The 21,789-nt window shown below is 63.5% G+C and overlaps 1 long non-coding RNA gene and 1 pseudogene across 2 annotated transcripts in view; one reads left to right on the top strand and one right to left on the bottom strand.

The window, feature by feature from the left end:
• LOC149122447 (uncharacterized) overlaps nucleotides 1-21,789 on the top strand; it is a 34,869-nt gene that overhangs the window by 5,813 nt on the left and 7,267 nt on the right. The gene's annotated exons all lie outside the window — the stretch shown is intronic.
• Nucleotides 7,729-20,780, bottom strand: LOC100345053 (large ribosomal subunit protein uL6 pseudogene; annotated as a pseudogene). The gene is made up of 3 exons (XR_016220906.1): nucleotides 20,497-20,780; nucleotides 12,917-13,040; nucleotides 7,729-8,432 (listed from the first exon to the last, which is right to left on the bottom strand). The product of XR_016220906.1 is annotated as a large ribosomal subunit protein uL6 pseudogene (transcript).

Raw genomic sequence — 21,789 nt, 5'->3', positions numbered from 1 at the left:
TGCGCAGTGGGCTCCAGGAGTGGCGGGAGCGTGGAGGCCTCTGGGTCCTGAGCTGGAGGGACAACCCGGGAGGGCGGCAGAGCCACGGCAGACAGCCGGGACAACAGGATCTGCAGAGTCAGAAGCACAAAACCACAGGAGACACGGTGGCGCGTTGCTTAGCAACAGGATTCTGTCCCCAGGGCTGCGTGAGGCGCTTCCATCGCATCACAGCGGGCACCTGCTCAGACCCACGGGTGTCGGACGCCACGCGGGCCACTCGGCCACGCGACCCTGTGGGATCCTTGTCCTGAGTGTGGTCTGTCACTGGTGGAAGCGTTGTTATGCGACATGTGACTGTGTAAAACGAGGTCCGTCCCTAAAACAATATAGTGAACTTTAAGAGTAATTAAAAATAAGTAGTAATTAAAAGTACCTGGAGATGGGGCTGGCACTGTGGCGCAGCAGGTTAAAGCCCTGGCCTGAAGCGCCGGCATCCCATATGGGCGCTGGTGCGAGTCCCGGCTGCTCCACTTCCGATCCAGCTCTCTGCTGTGGCCTGGGAAAGCAGTGGAGGATGACACAAGTCCTTGGGCCCCTGCACCCACATGGGAGACCCTGAAGAAGCTCCTGGCTCCTGGCTTCAGATCGGTGCATCTCCGGCCATTGCAGCCATCTGGGGAGTGAACCAGCGGATGGAAGACCTCTCTCTCTCTGTCTCTACCTCTCTGTAACTCTGTTAATAAAATAAATCTTTTTTAAAAAAAGTATCTGGAGAAAAGAGAGATTAGGAACTGATTAAAGATTCACAACAGATTAGCAGAGCTCTGAAGAAATCGGGTTTACTGTGATTGGACGACAGCTGCCCTCTGTGGAACACACGGGAGCGGGACTCAGTGCAGCGGCGTCGTCACAGTGCAGAGACCGGGGAGGGTCTCCGACGGGCGTGGACACGGGCGGCCCTGCTGCAGCCTCCCCGCCGTCGCTGGCCGGGGCTGCGTCTCCCGCGCGGCTGTGCGTGGAGACCCCGAGGCCGGCTCCAGGGAGGCGCTGGCTGGGGCTGTATCTCCCGTGCCGCTGTGCGTGGAGACCCCGAGGCCGGCTCCAGGGAGGCGCTGGCCGGGGCTGTGTCTCCCGTGCGGCTGTGCGCGGAGACCCCGAGGCTGGCTCCAGGGAGGCGCTGGCCGGGGCTGTGTCTCCCGTGCGGCTGTGCGTGGAGACCCCGAGGCCGGCTCCAGGCCGTCGCTGGCCGGGGCTGCGTCTCCCGTGCGGCTGTGCGTGGAGACCCCGAGGCTGGCTCCAGGGAGGCGCTGGCCGGGGCTGTGTCTCCCGTGCCGCTGTGTGTGGAGACCCCAAGGCCGGCTCCAGGCTGTCGCTGGCCGGGGCTGTGTCTCCCGTGCGGCTGTGCGTGGAGACCCCGAGGCCGGCTCCAGGCCGTCGCTGGCCGGGGCTGCGTCTCCCGTGCGGCTGTGCATGGAGACCCCGAGGCCGGCTCCAGGGAGGCGCTGGCCAGGGCTGTGTCTCCTGTGCGGCTGTGTGCGGAGACCCCGAGGCCGGCTCCAGGCCGTCGCTGGCCGGGGCTGCGTCTCCCGTGCGGCTGTGCGTGGAGACCCCGAGGCCGGCTCCAGGCCGTCGCTGGCCGGGGCTGCGTCTCCCGTGCGGCTGTGCGTGGAGACCCCGAGGCCAGCTCCAGGGAGGCGCTGGCCGGGGCTGCGTCTCCCGTGCGGCTGTGTGCGGAGACCCCGAGGCCGGCTCCAGGGAGGCGCTGGCCGGGGCTGTGTCTCCTGTGTGGCTGTGCGTGGAGACCCCGAGGCCGGCTCCAGGCTGTCACTGGCCGGGGCTGTGTCTCCCGTGCCGCTGTGCGTGGAGACCCCGAGGCCGGCTCCAGGGAGGTGCTCCTGAGCTCTGCGACCCCACTTCTGTCTCAGGAGACATCGCAGGGAGCTGAGGCCACACCCACTCCGCTCCACACCCACTCCGCTGCCCGGGTGCCGTCGGGGCTTCCTGTGGTGCCTGATACTGATGGGTGGCCACGCAGATGTTTGGGGAATGTGGGAAAAATTGGGGTGCATTTCTCCATCGTTATGGTAAGGTTCTGGACTGATGTGTGACAGAGCGGCTGGGACAGTGTCCAGTGAGGACGGAGCGGCTGGGGCAGAGTCCAGTGAGGGCAGAGGGGCTGGGGCAGTGTCCAGTGAGGACGGAGGGGCTGGGGCAGTGTCCAGTGAGGACAGAGGGGCTGGGACAGTGTCCAGTGAGGACGGAGCGGCTGGGACAGTGTCCAGTGAGGACGGAGCGGCTGGGGCAGAGTCCAGTGAGGACGGAGCGGCTGGGGCAGAGTCCAGTGAGGACAGAGGGGCTGGGACAGAGTCCAGTGAGGACAGAGGGGCTGGGGCAGTGTCCAGTGAGGACGGAGAGGCTGAGATAGTGTCCAGTGAGGACGGAGCGGCTGGGGCAGAGTCCAGTGAGGACGGAGCGGCTGGGGCAGAGTCCAGTGAGGACGGAGCGGCTGGGGCAGAGTCCAGTGAGGACAGAGGGGCTGGGACAGAGTCCAGTGAGGACAGAGGGGCTGGGGCAGTGTCCAGTGAGGACGGAGAGGCTGAGAGAGTGTCCAGTGAGGACGGAGCGGCTGGGGCAGAGTCCAGTGAGGACGGAGCGGCTGGGACAGTGTCCAGTGAGGACGGAGCGGCTGGGACAGTGTCCAGTGAGGACGGAGCGGCTGGGGCAGAGTCCAGTGAGGACAGAGTGGCTGGGGGCAGGGTCCAGTGAGGACAGAGCGGCTGGGGCAGAGTCCAGTGAGGAGAGGCAGATGCAGAAGCTGAAGAGGGATTGGCGGGGGGGGGGGGGGGCGCTGCAGCAGGTGCACTCGTGGTCTCGGCGCGAGTCTGGCGGAGCTGGGAGCTTGCACGGTGGTGGATCCGGCACGCTCACAGTGGCCCTGGAAGATTCCAGAGCGTCCACGCCCTCTCTCTGCAGCTCCTCCTCGTGGCCAGCGGGCCATCCTCAGACACGCCAGCCTTGTCCCCTCCCAGAAGCACTGCGTCGTCTTCCTAACCAAGCCCAGCTCTGGGGCGAACGCATCCCCCGTCCCCGCTGTCCCCAGGGCTGAGGCAGCTGTGGTGGGCTCCACCCAGGATGAGCCTCCTGGAAGTCGGCCAGTCATCGTCTCTGTGACCGAGCTGGGGAAAGGCCCGAGTCTGTGTCCCAGCACGGGGGGTTTGTCACCCCCAGTGTGTTCTCCATCGCCGCGGACGTCCGGCGATGCCTACCACACATGCCCGGGAACCGGGAGCGTGCCTAGCACCAGGTCCTGAGTCGCTGTCGGTGCCACCCGGCCGCGGGCGCAGACTGACCTGTGACGGAGCCTGCCCTGTGGGTCCCGTGTCTGCCTGGCCCTCCATCAGGGAAGTCTCGCGGGCACTGCACAGTGCAGACCCTCGGGAAACGCCTGGGACTCGCAGACGGGGGAGCCGGGAGGTGAAGAGCAAGGGAGGGGCTGGGGTGCAGCTGGCAGGAGGGGCCGCGCCACCACGTCGGCGGCCAGCACCCGGGGGGAAATCATGCGAAAGCTTACTGCTCCTGTATTGCTTTCTGCCACTCCTAATAAGCCGCATTTTAATTCACAACGGCAATTTATAGTGCACTTCATTTACGACAGCACCATCCAGTGTAATCACAATGCCATACATTTATGTTCTAAGTAATTTTTAATGCTTGTAGCAGCTGGGTCTCTGGAGTGTGGAAATAGCTGACATTTTTCACCTGGTGCAGCCCCGGGGACAGGAAGTGCCGCTCTTTAGTTATGTGACCAGCACGGACAGCGGTGGGCGAGGGGAGCAGCTACAATCGCCGAGAACCTGGAGGGGTGGGCACCCAGCTCGAAGGCTGGGCAACAGGAAACAGCGTTAGGAAGACCGGGCACAGAGCAGAAGTAGCTCAGACCGGGGTCAGAGGTTCCTCTGTGCAGCGTGGAAGGCACTCTCGTGGCCTGGTCCCAGCCCCGAGGGCAGCGGCGCTGCCCGTTCGTGGGTGAAGAGGCTTGGGCGGTCCAGCCCTGGCGCCTGGCCCCGGTCAGCACTCCTCCTGGGGGCCGGCGTGTGGCCACGCCCACTCCCCCACCAATGCCCAGGTTCAAGTCTGGCCTCTGCTCCTGATGCCCGTGTCCTGCTAAGGCACCCGGGGGAGGTGGTGCCCAAGCCTCAGGGGTCCCTGCCTGATTCCCAGCTCCAGCCACTGCAGGCATTCGGGAAGGCAGCAGGGGATGTGGGCTCCGTCTGTCTGTCTGTCTCTCGCAGAGTAGACAAGCATGCGTCCGCCTGTGCAGCCTGGCCCCCGCCCTGGCTCAGGCTCTGTGCGGCTCCAGCTGCCCGCGGCACGCACCGTCCCCGAGTTCTCCGCTGATGTCCTAAGCCCAGAGCAGACGGTTGCTGTGTTTGGAGATGGGGCGGGCGTTTTGGCAAAGCTCGTTAGATTTAAGTGAGGTCTTTTGGGTGGACCCCAACCCCTGGGACCGGTGGCCCTACAAGGAGAAGCAGTGGGACCCAGACACACACGGGGTTGGCCACACGCATGTGGGAAGACATGTGTGTGCCAGAGAGAAGCCCAGGAGCGGCAGCCCTGCCGGCTGGCGATCCCGCACGTAAGCAAAGACGGCTCTGCTCACAGCCGCCCTGGCAGACCAGTGCTAAGGAGCCCACCAGTGAGTCAGCCGCTCGCCCATCAGTCTGTCCGTCACCCACTCACCCACCTGTCCACCGTCCATCCGTGCACCCATCTGTCCACCAGCGCAGGCTGCAGCAGCGTAGGGCTAGGACTGGGCATCGAGGCAAGGGGAGGGAGTTCTCTCACATAAGCTGAGTTTACCTTCAGAACCCCGAGAGGGGAGCCGTGTGAGGACGGGTGTCTCCTGCAGGCCCTGTGGCTTCCCTTCCCATGAGCCCGACTCCGGGACCAGCCACACCCTGCACACAGGGGAGAGGGCTTCGAGGAGGGCGTGCTGCCCTGGCCTGCCTGCCCTGGGCCCTCGAGCCCCTGCCCTCAGGGGTCTGGGTCCAGCCCTGCCTGCCCTAGCTGGGGCTCTCTAGGGTCGACAGCCCTTTGAAGCAAATGAGACACAGAGAGTGTGGATGTCCAGTGGCCACGTCCCAGTGGCCACGAAAGAGAGGCAGGGCCTCAGAGGAGTTGAACGGGAAGGGACCCGAGTGACCGTGGACCCGAGATCAGTGGACCCCACGCCCGGGGTCTTGGCGGGGCCTTGTGATGTCAGGCAGCAGCTCTGGGGGAGGAAAAGAGGAGTTGGGGGGACTGCCCCCGAGACGTGAGGGAGCCGTGTGTCGAGGGCACAGACGCTGAGCCCTGCGTCTGCCACCCGTCCCCTGCCCGTCCCGAGCCCCTGCCGCTCCCCTGCTCTGTCCCTGCACGTGGCGCAGAGACGGAGCTGGGGGAACCCAGCGACCGGCCACGGCCGCGCTCATCTTGCTGTGTCCGTCCGTCTGGGTCACTCAGTGCCCGTCCCGAGCCCCTGCTGCTCCTTGCTCTGTCCCTGCACATGGAGCAGAGACGGAGCCGGGGGGAACCCAGCGACCGGCCACGGCCGCGCTCGTCTTGCTGTGTCCGTCCATCTGGGTCACTCAGTGTCCGGGAAGGGACAGCGCTCACCGCCACAGTGCGGCGATGCCGCGCACAGCGCCCGCAGGTCTCTCCGGAACGCCCACCGCCCTCCTGGAGATGGAATGAAGCTTTCTTTGTTTTGATAAAAGAATTCTGTCTTGCGCCTTGCGAAGGCAAACCTGTGGGCCTGTTCCGTTATTACCGCTGCTCAAGCCTTCCACTTGTCACTGATGTATGTGGCATGGAAATAAAGAACGCGCCCGGACAGAAAGCTGGGTAAATAGACATTGCGGGTGCCGCCGAGTGCCGCGCCCCTTATCTGCATTTGCAGGTCGGCCAGATCCATCAGTGCGGCCGCCCAGCCCAGCCCGGCCCCGGGCCCGCCCGAGCCGCCCCGCCGGGGAGGAGCCGGAGGCCGGGGGGACGCCGCAGCTCTGCAGCCACTCGCGGCCGGCTCCGCTTAGAAATTCCTGCTGGGGGCGGGGGCGACGTAGCTGTAATAATTTTAAGGACATTTCCCAAATGTTTATTTAGATAAAAGATGGATAACGGCGAGGCTTGGGAACCTGCCGCCCGATAACTGGGTTTATTAATGACCTGCCATATGCCCGGGCTGGATAATTAAAGTTCTTCCCCCCCTCCCCAGAGGAAGAGAGTGGACAAATTTATTTGATGGTTTGATAACCAGGGACACTGGTTGAAAACTGTTGATAGAATCGGAGCTCATTCGATTCGCCCGAGACAGCCGTCCCTATCAGCTAATTTCACCTGTGAATACTTAATTATTCTCTGAATGCATATGGGCGAGTCATTAATAAAATTTGACTATGTCATAGTTTCTGTGTCACCCACGTGTGCCTTCTATCTCCTGCATCTCCCACTCAGTCTCGCTCCCTTCCCATTTTTAACATTTTTTATTTTTTTATTCCTTTCCATTTTCTCTCTTAAAAAAAAAAAAAGTGCTGGGGAAGACAGATGTGGGCACTGGGATGCTGCAGCTGCTACACACAGCGCCTGGGCTGTGCGGGTGAGGGCCCCGCGGCGGGGCAGGCGGCCAGTTCCCCATCTGGAGGGCAGGGTGTGCAGCGGCCAGGGCGCGGGCGCTGGGTGTGGCTGGCACCCGACTGTCCCCCCAGTGCCTTGTGCTCCCGTGTCACAGCCTTGATTTCTCCGATTTCCGTCTTCTCGGTGTAGAGCAGGACCGACGCAGGGCTGGTGCTGCGGTGCAGGAGGCTAAGCTGCAGCTTGCGACGCCGGGGTCGGGGTCAGACGCTGGCTCAGCGCCCAGCGGCTCCACTTCCCGTCCAGCTCCCTGCCGATGGCCTGGGGAAGCCGCGGAGGATGGGCCGAGTGCTGGGTCCCTGCCACCCCTGTGGGAGACCCGGATGGAGCTCCTGGCTCCTGGCTTCAGCCTGGCCCAGCGCTGGCTGTTGTGGCCATTTTTGGAGTGACCCAGTGGATGGAAGCTCTCTCTTTGCCTTTCAAACAAACAAACAAACAAACAAATAAATAATCGATCCTTGAAAACCCCAGGGCTGCTCACGCCCACTCCAGGGAACGTGCGGGCGCCCAAGGCCGTGTTGGGCCAGCAGACACAGAGGCGCGCAGGACAGGGAGGCGCCCGTGGCTGCGAGGGGGCCCCACTCCCCCACCCCTAAGGTGGCCCAGCACGGTGCTGGGCCTTGCTCTGTTTGTCTCTGGGTGACGGTGGACAGACGCAGAGCAGGGTGAGCCCCGGTGCCCTGTGGCTGTGTCTGCCCTGGCGTGCCCCGCCTCTCGTCTCACGGCGTGGCCGGCTGCCTGGGGGTCGTGCAGGGCGGTGGTGAGGGCCGTCCTCGCCTGCTGCCCACTTCGCTGGGCAGCTCTGAGTGTACCTCAGGCGTAGCGCCAGCTGCAGGGTTTGTACAACGCTCGTCAGGCTGGGGGAGCTGCCCCCAGACCTAGTTCTCTCAGGATTTTTATCAAAAAAATGGCTGTGGAGTTTCTCAAATGCAACCAACAAATCCCCCCACCCCCCGTTTTCCTCTTCGGCTGTGGGTGGTGGATTGGCTCACCCTTCGGGTTTGAGTGTGGATGAGACTTGCACCCTGGGACAAAGCCTGCCTCGTCATGGTGTGTGATTCTCGCTTTTGAATGTGATTGTTTTTTTTTTTTTAAATCAATAATCTTTTATTGCATTATTAAAATACCACAAGACACAATCTGGGTTCTTGTTTCTGCAGCCGGATAACTTTTAGGTCTTATTCATCAGCCTGTTGAACTGTTCCTTTTTCAGAGACATAGATACCATCCAAAAATTTTCTGATATCTTTATTTTTAACTGTTGTTGCCTGCTGAATCAAAGCAGCTGAATTTGAAACAAGTTCAATGTCATTTCCTTCAAGCACTAATTCATCTTTCTGGGCTTGAGACACTGAACAGGCAACACCTGGCCTCATCCGAACCCTTCGGATGTACTTTTCACCCAAGAAATTTCTAATTTCAATAAGAGACCCATTCTCTTGAATAACCACGTTGATGGGGAAGTGAGCATACACTGACCTCATCTTGTAACGGAAGCCCAGTGTAACCCCCTTGATCATATTCTGTACGTGACTACAGATCGTGCGAACAGTTGCCAGTTCCTTTCTATTTCCCCACCATTTGTCAACCCGGAGCCTCTTCTTTTTCTTTCCCAGGAGACTGAGTTCCACATTGATGTGGTTGAAGTCCCTCCGCAGGGTTCCTCTGGGCCCCTTCACAAAGACTGTGCGCCCCTTCAGACTGATGTCGACATTGTTTTGTTGAGGAATTTGGCAGCGTGTTTGTGAGACGCTGACCCGTTCTTTCTTTGCAGTGTCTGTCTGGTTTTGTGTTAGTGTAGCGCCGGCCTCGTAGGAGGGGTTAGCAAGCGTTCACGTTGCTTCTCCGGGTGTTGGAAAATGTCTTTGCTAAATGTCCGGCAGAATCCACGAGAGAACGCGCTGGGCCTGGTGCTGTCTGTGTGGGGCGCTGTGACTCTGACCGCGTTCGCGGGAGCTCTCCGACCCGGTCAGGGCGTCCACGTCCCTGAGCTCCCGAAGAGCGCGGCCTCCCGGGACTTGGTCGTTTCGCCCAGGGCATCAGCCCTGTGCTGTCCGCTAACGTCCGCGCGGTCGGTGGCGATGTCCTCTTTCATTTCTGATCTCGATAACTTGTGTCCTTTTCATTTTTTGCTTAGTCTGCCTAGAGACTTGTGGATTTTACTGATCTTTTCAAAGAATCAGCGTCGGCCTTGGTTGATTTCCTGATTTTGTTCAGCTTCATTGAAGTGGTGGTTTCTTCACTCCTCTAACAGATGACAGGTTTTTTTTTTTTTGTCAGGTAGAGTTAGACAGTGAGAGAGAGAGAGACAGAAAGAAAGGTTTTCCTTCTGTTGGGTCACCCCCCAAATGGCCGCTATGGCCAGCGCACTGCGCCCATCTGAACCCAGGAGCCAGGTGCTTCCTCCTGGTCTCCCATGCGGGTGCAGGGCCCAAGCACTTGGGCCATCCTCCACTGCACTCCCGGGCCACAGCAGAGAGCTGGACTGGAAGAGGGGCAGCTGGGACAGAACCGGTGCCCAACTGGGACTAGAACCCGGGGTGCCGGCGCCGCAGGTGAAGGATTAGCCTAGTGAGCCACGGTGCTGGCCACAGATGACAGTTTGTTCATAATAACAGCAACAATGTATTCAATTAGGTTTGTTCAGGGGTGTATCTATCCTGCATGCGATGGGAGAACGGATTCTGGATGTTTTGTTGTAAGGAACTCTGTGAAGCAAGTGTGACCACAGGGTGCACACAGTAGGGCACCCACTAAAAAGTGCAAGGATGAGAAGAAGAAACGTGACGAACCTGTGGAGAAAGGAGAGAAAGTGGAATTGCATAAATGCTCAGTTAAAATCACAACAGGCAGGGCGGGCACTGTGGCATAGTGGGTAACGCCACAGCCTGCAGCGCCGGCATCCCATGGGCGCTGGTTCTAGTCCCGGCTGCTCCACTTCTGATCCAGCTCTCTGCTGTGGCCTGGGAAAGCAGTGGAAGATGGCCCAAGTCCTTGGGCCCCTGCACCCACGTGGGAGACCTGGATGAAGCTCCTGGCTCCTGATTTTGGACAGGTCCAGCTCCGGCCATCGCGGCCATTTGGGAGTGAACAGTGGATGGAAGACCTCTTTCTCTGTCTCTCCCTCTCTCTGTCTGTAACTCTACCTCTCAATATAAATAAATAACAATCTTTAAATGCTTTAAATCCTGACAGGCAGAGAAGGCGGGGGAGGGAAGCAGGAGCAGGAGTGGGGACTGGGTGCTGGAGACTCAGCTCCGTGCAGGGCCAGTGCCGGAGGTGGTCAGAGCACCAGGGAAAGACAAGGCTTGTGAAGGGCAGGACAAAGCTGGAGCCACGGGAAGTGGTCCACGAGAAGCCCACTTAGCCACGAGAGCAGACAGGCGGCAGCAAAGCCGTGGACAGGACGCGTGTGCGAGAAGGGCAGACTCCAGGCTGGCGGACTTTGGGCGGCACCGCCGGCGTCCTGCGCGCCCCTGGCTGGCAGGTCTCGGAGGCGGCTCCGTCAGCTCCTCCCAGGAAGGGCCCCTCTGGCCCACTTGGCGTCCGTCACGTCCCTCCCGCGTCTGTGATGTCCTGAGTTTTTTGCCTCGTACTGCCTGGGGCGCGGAGCTTCTGGGATCTGCTGGGAATCCCGTCGTTCCTGCTCCAACGACCGCTTCTGTCCTCCTCTTGCTGTTTGCCGCTTGCGTGGGCCGTGGCACACCGCCCGTGGCTGCCCCACAGCTCCTGGGTAGCGCTTCCCTTCCCAGCGTGGACATCTCTATCGCCAGGGTCTCAGTCGTCCCGGTGTGTGCAGCCTGCTCACGGACCTCAGGGGCGTGGTCTCAGCCTGCTCAGGGGCGTGGTCTCAGCCTGCTCAGGGGCGTGGTCTCAGCCTGCTTAGGGGTGTGGTCTCAGCCTGCTCAGGGGTGTGGTCTCAGCCTGCTCAGGGGCATGGTCTCAGCCTGCTCAGGGGCGTGGTCTCAGCCTGCTCAGGGGCGTGGTCTCAGCCTGCTTAGGGGTGTGGTCTCAGCCTGCTCAGGGGTGTGGTCTCAGCCTGCTTAGGGGCGTGGTCTCAGCCTGCTCAGGGGTGTGGTCTCAGCCTGCTCAGGGGCGTGGTCTCAGCCCGGTCACGGCCTCACAGGCACTCTTCCTATTACTGTGCCGCCGTCTCTAGCATTTCCTCTGACTCGGTCAGAATTTCTCTGCCCGTGTGACCCACCTGTTCCCTGATGCTGTCTGCGGTCGCACTGGAGTCCTTAGCGGGTTACTGCTGACATCCGTGTGGAATTTCTGGTCTGCTCTCTCCCACGTCACCACCGTATCTGGCTTGGTTCTAATGCCTTCTCAGTGTCTCCCCGGGGTGCTGTGTTGCCGTTAGCACACTGCGGAATTTTCCGCTGACAGGTATTGTGACGTGCTGGGTGAGGGAGCAGCTGTGAGCCGGCCGGGCGAGGCAGGTGGCCCGAGGGGCTGGGGTGCCCAGGCTGAGAGACCGGCAGGGAGGCCCCGGCTGAGAGACCTCTCCTAGGGCACACCCTGCGAAGGGGCACTCCTGTCCTGGCCTCCCTCACAGGGCTCCTCCCCCTCCCCTGCTGGGGCAGGAGGGGCTTTGCCTGATCTGCTCTGTGGGGACCTGGGGGGCCCTGGAGGTGACAGGCACGAATCTGGATCCCCACCCCCAGGTTTTTATTTCTCAGGCTGGTCTGTGTGAGCCTCAGCCCTCAGGGTCTCCTGCCCGGCACTGCTCCCCGCCAGGGTCTCTGGCCTCTGCTCGGGGGGAGGCAGCTGCCCTGTGGCCTTACTTGTCTGAGGGACCCAAGAAGAGCTGTTGCGTTTCCGGTTCGTTCCGGTTTTCACGTGTTCAGCTGAGGCTGAGCTGCTCACACCGGGTCGCCGTGGCCCTGTCCCGAGTCGAGTGCTGGACGCAGCAGAGCCGCCCCCGCCCGGCTGCAGATTCCAGCAGCAGCGGTCACTGGGCCTCCACGGGGCTGCTCCTGCCCGCAGCGGGACACCCAGGGCAACAAGGGCACCAGCTGAGCCGGGGCTGCCCACGAGCAGTGAGGAGTAACGGCAGGGGCCGGGGGGCCAGGACCTCCGCAGACGACACTCGGGTGTGCCCAGGGGTCCCCAGGCTGTCACAGAAACAGGACTATAATAGAAACAGTTCAGGCGACTGGCCGCGGCCTCCCACCCGGAGCCGCAGCCCTGCTGCCGGCCACACAGGAAGTTCCACCTGCCCCTGCCAGCGGCCAGCGACCAGTGACTGGGATTTCCCAGGCCGGCGGTGCCACGGGCTGAGACGTGGCCCCGTGAACATGCACAACGTGGCCTTACTCGGAGACGGCGTCATTGCAGGCGTGAACCGTTGACGTGGTTAACTGTCAACTGTCACACTGCAGCAGAGTGGCCAGACAGCTGTGTCCCTTTAAAGGGGATGCTTGGCACACACCCAGGGAGAGGCCGGGTGATGACGGAGGCCGAGACTGGGCTGTGCTTCCTGGGCCAGGGACAGCCGCAACCACGGCAGCCAGCAGCCTGGGGAGGTGGACAGGAGGACACAGCCCCCTGAGTGGCCGGGCCTGGCCGCCAGCCCCCAGCCTGAGACAGAGCTGTGTCGTGCCTGGTCTGGCCAGTGGAGCCCAATACGAGGGCATTTCAGGAAGTGTGTGGAAATGGAAATTAAGAAGTAGTTTATCTTGGTGCAAAAGGTGCTGAAATCCAGGGCTACACCGGTGTTGCCACCAGAGCTGTGGCGTAGACGGGTGAAGCTGCCGCCCGTGATGCTGGCATCCCATATGGGGACTGGTTCTAGTCCCGGCCGCTCCACTTCCGATCCAGCTCCCTGCTGGGACCTGGGAAAGCAGCAGAAGATGGCCCAAGTCCTTGGCCCCTGCACCCATGAGACCTGGAAGACGCTCCTGGCTCCTGGACTTGGCCTAGCCCCGCCCTGGCTATTGGGGCCATTTGGGGAGTGAACCAGCGCATGCAAGATCTATTCCCGCCCCCACCCCGTAACTGCTTTTCAAATAAATAAATCTTAAAAAAAAGATACTGAAATCGATGCACAGAGTCTTCAAAAGTTTTGAGAAAAGTGCATCATGAAAAACTATGCGTGGATTCAAAATCATTTTTGCACTGAAACAAACATTATCTTCCACTCGTGTGCTCCCGTGGACTTCCTGGGTCCCCTCCCGCTCTCGTGTCTGTGAGAGCAGGGATCCCAAAGGACACGGGGCTCTCCCCGCAGCTGCGGGACTCAGACGTGGGGCTGAGCGCTCACCACGGCCCCGATAGTGGACTTCCTGAGCCCCACAGTGTAGCCCAGCTCTGGCCTGCGGTTCCGGCCCTGCCTGAGGTCCCCTGTCCACAAGGCATTTGTTGGCTGTCCAGGGTCAGCAGAGCCCCTAAGGCCAAAGTCCCAGACAGGGTTAGTCAGTTTGCTGCCCTGGAAATGCAGTGCCCGGGTCACTGTGGCCGGCATGGAGGCTGCCCCAGCCAGCCAGGGCCGCAGGTCCTGACCCACCCTCCACGGCCCCAGGTGGGCGGCACTGAGGGGTGCGGTCCATGGACTCGGGCTCCCAGACTCGGACATCCCAGGGGTTGGACGGGTGAGGCTGCTGTTGCCCTGCGCCTCCCCCACGGCCTGGGGTGCTCAGCCCAGAAGATGCGCTTCTTCCTCTGTGACCCGCTCCCCCTAAGGGAAGCCCATCCGGGAAACGGGTGGACGGCCTCCCAGCGTGTCCTGTACATCACGGCGCGGGGGCGGGAGGGCCCTGTCCCCCGGGGAAAGGTCGGGTTTGGTCGCCTGCCTCCCAAGGTGCAGGGGCACCAGACACGATAGCAACCCCCAAGCACGTCTCTAACCAGGGAGGATCGTCCCCCCTCATGGGGAGTGGTTAGGATCAGCCGGCAGCCAAGGTGCAGGCAGAACAAGCAGCTCCCTGGGGTGCCCGTCTGCCGCCCACCCGTGCCCTGCAGAGCCGCCTCTGTCGGGCAGTGCAGCCCCGTGCTTGGCGGCTCCTGCGGCAAGCGCGGGCCCTGGTCAGCGGCTTGTCTGTTCTTGGGTGGGGGAGGGCAAGACGGATGTGAGTGAGCCAGGTGCGGGGAGATTAGCATCTGGGCTCCCACAAGATGGATTAGCGCGGGGGCTCCCGCCTGGCGCCATCCTTCTTTGGGAGTGCTGGTGGGTATCCATCACAGCGCCGCGTCCCCGGGCGGGGGAGCATCCATCCTGCCCCCGCGCCCGCGCTCCGTGTAACGCGATCCATCCCGCGCGTCTCTCCAGACAGCCGGTGCTGGGGCCGACAGGCTCGTGGTGACGCGGCACTGGGAGAGTCCGCATATCGCTCCATCGACACCCCCGGTCTTCCCACAGCGCTGACCCTGACACTCAAGCTAATCCCAAGATCACGGGTGGTGGGCTGTGTCTCCTCGCTCCTGAGCGGTGAGAAAGGAGAACCTCGAAGCTAGGGCCTCCGCCCTGTGGTGGGTGCCACGGAGGGGCTGCGTGGCTGGGGACAGTATGGGCCTTGCGCAGTTAGAGCACGGGTGACCGTACCTATCTCCAGGGAGCCCCAGGACCTGCGGCTTCTGTAAACCTGCAGGTCGAGCGAGGACAGAGACCAAAACCTGAAGTCACTGCAGGGTGAGGACGCAGCCCTGGGACTGACCCTGGCCTGGCTGTGGCCAGTTCCCTCAGGTTCCAGAAGTGACACAGGCAGGCGGGTCACCGTCCATCTCTCCCGGCTGCAGTAAGGACCGGTGGCTCAAAACTCAGTGCCTGAGGTCAGAGGTCAGGGTGCTGGCAGGGCAGGGCCCTCCCAGAGGCTGGAGGGGACATCACCTGTCTCCCCGCACTGGAGGCTGTGGACAGTGTGGTCTTGCTGGGCTGCGAGACCCTCGCCCGCATTCCACCTTGCACGGGTCCTCCTCGGAGCGCCTGACCTGGACACACCTTTTGGGGTGACTCTGCCAGCTGCAAGGCCAGGGCGACCCTGGCCTCTTCCCCACTCCAGCTGGGGCTGTGGCTGTCTGGGTGTCCAGAATAAGGGGTCACTAACCAGTCAAACCTGGCTCGTGCGTGGCCAGGCATGCGGTCCGGCTCTGTGCCCTGCCCTGCCCCCTCCTGCTCCGGCGCCACTGGCTCCTTTGACCCTGACCCTTCCCAGGCATCACCTGTGCCCACTCTGACGTCAGTGCCGCGTCCTGGCGCACTCTGCCCCTGTCCGCGTGCAGCTTAGAGGTTCAGAGGACCCTCCCAACCCCAGGTGGGCACGCTGCATGGCTCTCCCTCTCGGCGACAGGGTCAGTGTCCCCGGAATGCCGGCCTCAGGGAGCCCGCGCCCCACTCCGCTGCCCACCTGGGCCTCTGCAGCTGACGACTCGCACACCGACACCGAGTGCCCCTCCTCCGCCTAAGCCACGTCTCCGAAGGGGACAGCGGAGCTCCCGGCCTCTCGCCCAGGAAGAGAAGGGCAGACAGGAGGGCCCTGCGCCCCTGCACCGCCGGGGAACTGCAGGGTGGCAGCGGCGGGCCGCTCCGGGCGGGTGTCCCTCCGCGCTGTGGGTGCCCAGGGCGGCGGCGCAGGGCGCGGAGATGCGGGGGGCTCAGCTCGCCGCTGCTGCGCGCTGCGTGTTGGCGTCTCCCCGACACTGGAGCAGAACCCCGGGTCCCCACGGGAGCCTCCTCCCGCAGCCCGTGTGGGTGAAGCCTCTCCCGCTCTTGGAGATGAGGCCTGGACCCTCCCGCCGCCCAGCGTCTGTGTTCCCTGCGCAGGAGGCCGCAAGCCCACGCCCCGGGGGCAAGGGCGGACCCGGAGGTGGGTGCTCCCAGACTGCCCGGCCACTCGCCTCGCGGTGCCCACTGGGCCGGCTCCTCCCAGCTGTGGGACTTCCGCGTGCGGCCTTTGGCTCCGCACCTGGCGGCTCTGCCCTCGGAGCCGGGTGGCCCCACTGTCCGCTGAAGCCCCCCCACTCTCTCACTGCTCAAGGGTTTGGCCCCAGCGCAGACCAACGCCCCCTGCTGTTGGCTGGGAGTTTGGCATGCGCATCCTAAACCCCAGGTGATGGCTTCTACAGGCGCGGCCTCTGGGGGTGGGGGTGGGGACGTCAGGAGGGCGGGATCAGTGCTTTCTAGAAGCGGCCCAAGAGCTGTCTGGCCTCCTTCCTGGCAGCCACCAAGCCCCCCACCTCGGCCCGCACCCCCCACCCCCCGGGACAGGGAGCCGAATGTCAGTGACTAGGGCTTCCTTTCCCTGCCCACGCCGACCCATCAGAGTGTCCGTTCTGTTCCCGGCACTGACGCTGCTGTGGGAGCCCCCCTGGGGCAGCTGCGGGGGCGGGGGGGGGGGGGTCTGGCGCTCAAGTCGGCCCTGCCACAGGACTGGCCTTGTGATGGCAGGGAATGTGGGCAGGGGACATCTTTAGGGCCATGGCCGGCTCACACACTGGTGTCAGGGTGACAGCCCGCAGCACCCCGGAAACCTGAGGGCCCGGCCCCCTTCCCTGTGGAGACACTGCAGCTGACCTGGGGGTGGGGTGGGAGAGCACTGGGGGGGTCTGCCCCCCAGCTGGCCTCTGGAACAAGCCCTTGCCAGGGCCTCAGCTCCGCCAGGTGGCGCCACCCAGGCCCATGTCGGCCGCGTCAGGCCCCGACCTGTTGTCTGTGTTGGAGCAGCCGGGCTGCTGTGCCCTCCTTGTGGGGATCTGGGGGTTCTGATAGCTGTGGGATCTGGGGGTCTCAGACATTTGTGGGATCTGGGGGGGTCTGATACCTCTGGGGTCTTAGACGCCTGTGGGATCTGGGGGGTCTCAGACATCCGTGGGATCTGGGGGTCTGAGATGCCCGTGGGATCTGGGGGTTCTGACACCTGTGGGATCTGGGGGTTCTGACACCTGTGGGATCTGGGGGTCTGAGACATCCGTGGGATCTGGGGGTCTGAGATGCCTGTGGGATCTGGGGGTTCTGACACCTGTGGGATCTGGGGGTTCTGACACCTGTGGGATCTGGGGGGCTCTCGGGCCCAGGTCTGTTTGTGCTGGAGCAGCCGGGGCCGCTGTCCCCTCCTCGCACCCAGGCTGTTTGGGCCTTCAGACGCTCACTCGCCCGGCAGTCGTCTCAGTCACCAGGGACGAGCTTCTCACGCCATTTGCCTTCCGCTCGGCTCTGTTTTACGGCTGTGTTAATGACCAGGCTGGCTGTGCTCACTGTTCACGGCACACAGCCGCTGCCCGCCTTCCCGCCCTGGAGCTCGGCTCTGCGGCCGCCCTCTCAGAGGCCCGTGGGACCTGGGAGATCTGGGGGTCTCCGACGCCCGTGGGACCTCAGGTGCGCGGCTGGTGGGCTTGTCTTGCCTTGCTGCTGTTTTGCAACACAACCAGGCCTGACGCCCGCAACTGTCCTCCTCCTCTTCTTCCTAAGGGCGCCGAGGGCGAGGCCTGCAGACCCGGGGGAGGGGCTGCCGCTGGGTTTGCCCGTACTGGAGGGGACGCCTGCTTTCCTCCCGAGTCTGCCCGGAGGGGGCGGTCAGCGGCCCCCGCCTGCTCTGCCACATGCCCCGTGCACACGTTTGAGTGGCAGCTTCGCCAGCGCGTCCATGTGGGGTGAAATCGCTTCTGATTTCGCGGGATGGCGGCCTCGTTCTCCAAAGGTCTCTGTAACCCCCACTTCTGCCAGGAACCCAGCAGGAGCCGCTCCCGCCCGCCACGGTGGCCAGCGGCCTTGGGCTGGGTCAGTGGTTCCTTTAACTCTGTAGTGAACTTCATCCCTTAATCTGATGCGGCAGGGAATCCTGGTTCTGAGACAGGGAGCAATTGTGTCGCCACGAGAAACCAGTCCTGACACGGCGCTGGTGCCCTGGCTTCCCAGGAACCGGCCCCCAACATCGCGCCGCTGTCCCCGGCGTCCATGCCACCGGGCTGATTCCTCGCCAGCCTCCTTCCTGGGCTGTGATGGCGCCTGTCCCCGCCCCCAGGATGGCGAGGTGCTGATTTGCTGGGCTGTGTCCTGGCTGACTACACGTTTTCCATGCGTGTTCCAGTTTCTGGGGGCCAGTGAAGGCTGCTGCAGGGTGCTGGGGTGCAGTGGACGTGTGGTCAGCTGAGGGGACTTTGCACGTCTCCCCCTGGGCTGGGCAGCCATGTGGACTTCACGCCTTTGCTGTTAGTGATCCGGAGTCTGCTAAGTTAAGGTACCTCCCAACTGCCATGGGCTGGGTTGGGTCACCTAGAGGGTGTGCATGTGTGGACATGTGTGTGCATTCATACACGTGTGTGCATTGTGTGGTATGTGTGTGAGTGGACACGTGTGTGCATGGGCAGACACATGTGTATGGTGGACGTTGTGCGTGGGTGGACACTTGTGTATGGTGGACTGTGGGGAGCAGCTCGGACTAGACTAAGTTACTGGAATTAAGACTTATTCTATGCATCTGCTCTCCCACAATATGGCGCTGGGAGAGGAGGAAACAGTTTCTACGCAGCTGCCTCTTGCCAACTTGAGTGATGACCTGCAGGAGCTGATCCTGCTCCTGATTGGAGGAGAGCAGCGTACTCGGCGTGTGGGTAGCAGAGTTGGGATTGGTGGAAGAGGACTATAAAGGAGGAGAGAGACAACATGCACCAGGAACATCTATCTGAAGGAACAACCTGTGCAGCCCCCGAGAGAGCCGGCCGGCGGTGTGCCGCTCCCCCGCGGAAGTGGGGAATGTGGCAGGGGGAACCGCCCTTCCACGGAGGTGGAAGGGTCGGTAGCCAACCCGGGAAGAACCAGCAGCCAACCTGGGGAGGGCCGAGCAGACGAAAGAACAACGCAGGGTCCTGTGTCGTTCCTGCGCGAAGAGGGGGAGCGACAGTGGACGTTGTGCACGGATGGACCCGTGTGTGCATAGTGGACGTGCATGAGTGGACACGTGTATATGGGCAGACACGTGTGTGTGTGGACGTGCATGAGTGGACATGTGTGTGCATGGGTGACACGTGTGTGTGGTGGACGTGCATGAGTGGACACGTGTGTGTGGTTGGACACCTGCGTGTGTGGATAGACATGGGAGTGTTTGTGTGTGGGATTCCTTCAATCAGGGGTCTCAACCCTGGAGTGCGCGGGCCAGGGGAGCCTGGGCGAGAGGTCTGTTCTTTGGTAACAGCCGCTCAGGCCAGGGCAGGCTCAGTGACCGAGGCCTCAGGGGCTTCAAGCCGCACGTCCCGCATCTGTTTTGTGATTAAACTCCTGCCGGGCCACGGCCACAGTCGTGGTTTGCACGTTGTCTGTGTCTGCTTTGTGGCACGCCGGCACTGCTGAGCGGTGGGGCAGAGCTCCTGCCTGGCCTCGTGGGGGCTTGCTGCCGGCCTCGCCCCCGCGTGCCGCTCTGCGCCCTGGGCTCGGGGGTGGTGGTGCCCCGGGCGCCGGGGGCACAGGCTTGGAGGACAGAGGTGACTCGGCAGGACTTCTGCGAGGAGCGTGGGCGGCACACAGCTGATTGTTCGTGAAGGCCGTGTTGTCCACACACGCCAGCCCACTCCAAGGACAGCACATTCACTGTGACAGCACAGGAAAAGTGACTGTCACGCGGGGTTGTCTGGACGCGTCGGCGTCTCAGTTGTTTCCCAACGTGACAGGGCACTGAGTCTGAACCAAGCACTGGGGTTTGACTGTGGGATACAGCCCCTCCCCGTCTGGCAGCACAAGATGGGACCCCGTGGTTGGGCTGTGTTCAGCTTCCGGACGAGCGCCGGCCAAGCTGGAGCGGGGGACACACTCCCATCTGGTTTAACTTAGACAGGAACTCGGCCGCCCCACAGACTGCGGCCCGACGCCAAGTGGACCCCACGGCCTGTGCCATAAATCCAGGCGGGGTGAGGGACCACGGACGTGGTCTGGAAAAAGCACATTGAACAGTGCAGAGATGGACGGGCGAGAAAGGCAAGAAGTGGAAATGATGTTCTCAACACAGGACCCGCGTGTCTGGGCCGAGCACACCCTGGCCGGCCTGCCCCGTGCCGGACGCTGCCACTGCCCCCACAGCCTTGGGTGCGGGTGTGGGGAGGGGGAGGTGAGCCCTGGACCCTGCCACCCAGATGTGGAGCTGTGACCCCCAACAGCGGGGGGTGCGAATGCTCGGGGACCCCGGTTCCCAGGCGCAGGCGCCATCAGGCCAGCGCCCCGGGCCGTTTGTCCCGCTTGGTGCCGCCAGCGGCTTGTCCTGAGGAAGCCGTCGCGAGGGCGGCCGGACCGGTCCCTGGACCTGCCATCGCGTGTGTCAAAGGCAGACGGAGCCGCGGAGTCGGCGACGGGAGCGGGGACCTGTGTTTCCTCTGGCGGAAGCTAATTTGAGCCAAGTGCTCCCCGGAGAAAGGCAGGCACACATTTCCCCACGTCTGCCGCGGGCCCTTCGAGGACGGTGTTTCTGAGTGCCGACACCGGCGCCGCGTGCCCGGGGCTGTGCACTGTTCTGCAGGCTGCTCGCCGCCTGGTGGGCGCCGACGGCTCGTGCCTGGAGCACGGGTTCAGCGCCGTGGGGCAAACGCTGGGCTCTCCTGTCGGCACCCCCGCCCGGCCCCTGCAGGAGCTGCGGGCTTCTCTCTCGCACACACACTGCACAGGAGTGGGCTCGGCCAGGAGGTCGCTCTGTGGCTCCTCCACCTGGCCTGTGGCCAGTCACCTGTCCTCGGCCCCGAGACCCAGGACCCCGAACGACGGAGGCCCGGCTCCGAGTCTCAGAAATGCCGGTGGGGCCGGGGCCCGCCTGCTCCAGACGGCCCTGGGGGTCCTGGCGCTGCATTCAGACCTGCCACTTCCCGCCCACACGCCAGTCAGCCACTTGGGCACACGGCAGTCCTGTCCCTCCTGGAACTCAGACGCACCGGCAGCCACTGTCCCCGAGGTCACTGTCCCCGAGGCCACTGTCCCCGAGGTCACTGTCCCCGAGGCCACTGTCCCCGAGGTCACTGTCCCCGAGGCCACTGTCCCCGAGGCCACTGTCCCCGAGGTCACTGTCCCCGAGGTCACTGTCCCCGAGGCCACTGTCCCCGAGGTCACTGTCCCCGAGGCCACTGTCCCCGAGGTCACTGTCCCCGAGGTCACTGTCCCCGAGGCCACTGTCCCCGAGGTCACTGTCCCCGAGGCCTCCTGTGCAGGTGCACGCCATGCACTTCCATCTGAGCACATACAAACAACCACATGTGTGCACACGCAAACATGCCGAACATTCACATGCATGAGCTGAACACGCAGGAACGGAATACCCTGTGGGTGAATACACATACCATGTATGTTGTTGCAGGCAAACATGCACACGTGTGTGCACACGTGTGCAGCACAAGCACACTGCACAGGCATGCTGCACACATGTACAAGTGCTTGAGATGGAGGAGTCCTTGCAAGTTCTTCCCTAAAGTGGGTCAGCCCCTACTTCCCCAGGGAGGGCGTGAGGGCTGGGGGGCTGGACACGGGTGCTCCGGGGGGAGGGGAGGGCGTGAGGGCTGGGGGGCTGGACACGGGTGCCCCGGGGCGGGGAGGGCCGTGAGGGCTGGGGGGGCCTGGACACGGGTGCCCCGGGGGGGAGGGCCGTGAGGGCTGGGGGGCCTGGACACAGGTGCCCCAGGGGGGAGGGCCGTGAGGGCTGGGGGGGCCTGGACACGGGTGCTCCGGGGGGGAGGGCCGTGAGGGCTGGGGGGGCCTGGACACGGGTGCTCCGGGGGGGAGGGCCGTGAGGGCTGGGGGGGCCTGGACACGGGTGCTCCGGGGGGGAGGGCCGTGAGGGCTGGGGGGGCCTGGACACGGGTGCCCCGGGCGGGGGAGGGCCGTGAGGGCTGGGGGGCCTGGACACGGGTGCCCTGGGAGGGGAGGGCCGTGAGGGCTAGGGGGCCTGGACACGGGTGCTCCGGGCGGGGGTGGGCCGTGAGGGCTGGGGGTCCTGTACACGGGTGCCCCGGGGGGGGTGGGCCGTGAGGGCTGGGGGGGCCTGGACACGGGTGCCCCGGGGGGGGTGGGCCGTGAGGGCTGGGGGGCCTGGACACGGGTGCTCCGGGGGGGGGGTGGGCCGTGAGGGCTGGGGGGCCTGGACACGGGTGCCCTGGGAGGGGTGGGCCGTGAGGGTTGGGGGGCCTGGACACGGGTGCCCTGGGAGGGGTGGCCATGAAGGTTGGGGGGGCCTG

The sequence above is a fragment of the Oryctolagus cuniculus genome, chromosome 14 (assembly GCF_051225735.1).
Source record: "Oryctolagus cuniculus isolate XC-2025 breed Fujian yellow rabbit chromosome 14, ASM5122573v1, whole genome shotgun sequence".
Taxonomy (NCBI): domain Eukaryota; kingdom Metazoa; phylum Chordata; class Mammalia; order Lagomorpha; family Leporidae; genus Oryctolagus; species Oryctolagus cuniculus.
Note: the sequence above shows the minus strand (reverse complement) of the source record. Positions and strands in the feature narration are given on the sequence as shown.